The 355-nt window shown below is 56.3% G+C and overlaps 1 protein-coding gene across 1 annotated transcript in view; it reads right to left on the bottom strand.

The window, feature by feature from the left end:
- NDC80 (NDC80, kinetochore complex component) overlaps positions 1–355 on the bottom strand; it is a 20206-nt gene that overhangs the window by 18136 nt on the left and 1715 nt on the right. The window lies entirely within an intron of this gene.

Raw genomic sequence — 355 nt, 5'->3', positions numbered from 1 at the left:
ACGTCTAACCCTCCCCCTCTGCTACGAGACATCTAACCCCCCATCCCCCCCTGCAATATTTCACAGTGATTGGAGGATTTACCACCTACCTGACATGGTAGAAAAGTGTTTTCACTCATTTTGTTTACGTCACTTCTGACGGATCCCCATTTATAAAGTATGTGCCAGTCCTCTGCCCCCCTCACCATGTGTACAGCTGAAGACTAATCTGCTTACATGTGGTCTTCCCTAATTGGCTATGACCACCCGCGCCCCTGGTCCTCCTCTCCCCAGCCCCCGGTCCTCCTCTCCCCAGCCCCCGGTCCTTCTCGCCCCCGCCCCAGGTCCTTCTCGCCCCCGCCCCAGGTCCTTCTTC

The sequence above is a fragment of the Nanorana parkeri genome, unplaced genomic scaffold (assembly GCF_000935625.1).
Source record: "Nanorana parkeri isolate BGI_ZX_2015 unplaced genomic scaffold, ASM93562v1 scaffold2829, whole genome shotgun sequence".
Lineage (NCBI taxonomy): Eukaryota > Metazoa > Chordata > Amphibia > Anura > Dicroglossidae > Nanorana > Nanorana parkeri.
This window is presented reverse-complemented; position numbering and strand designations above follow the sequence as displayed.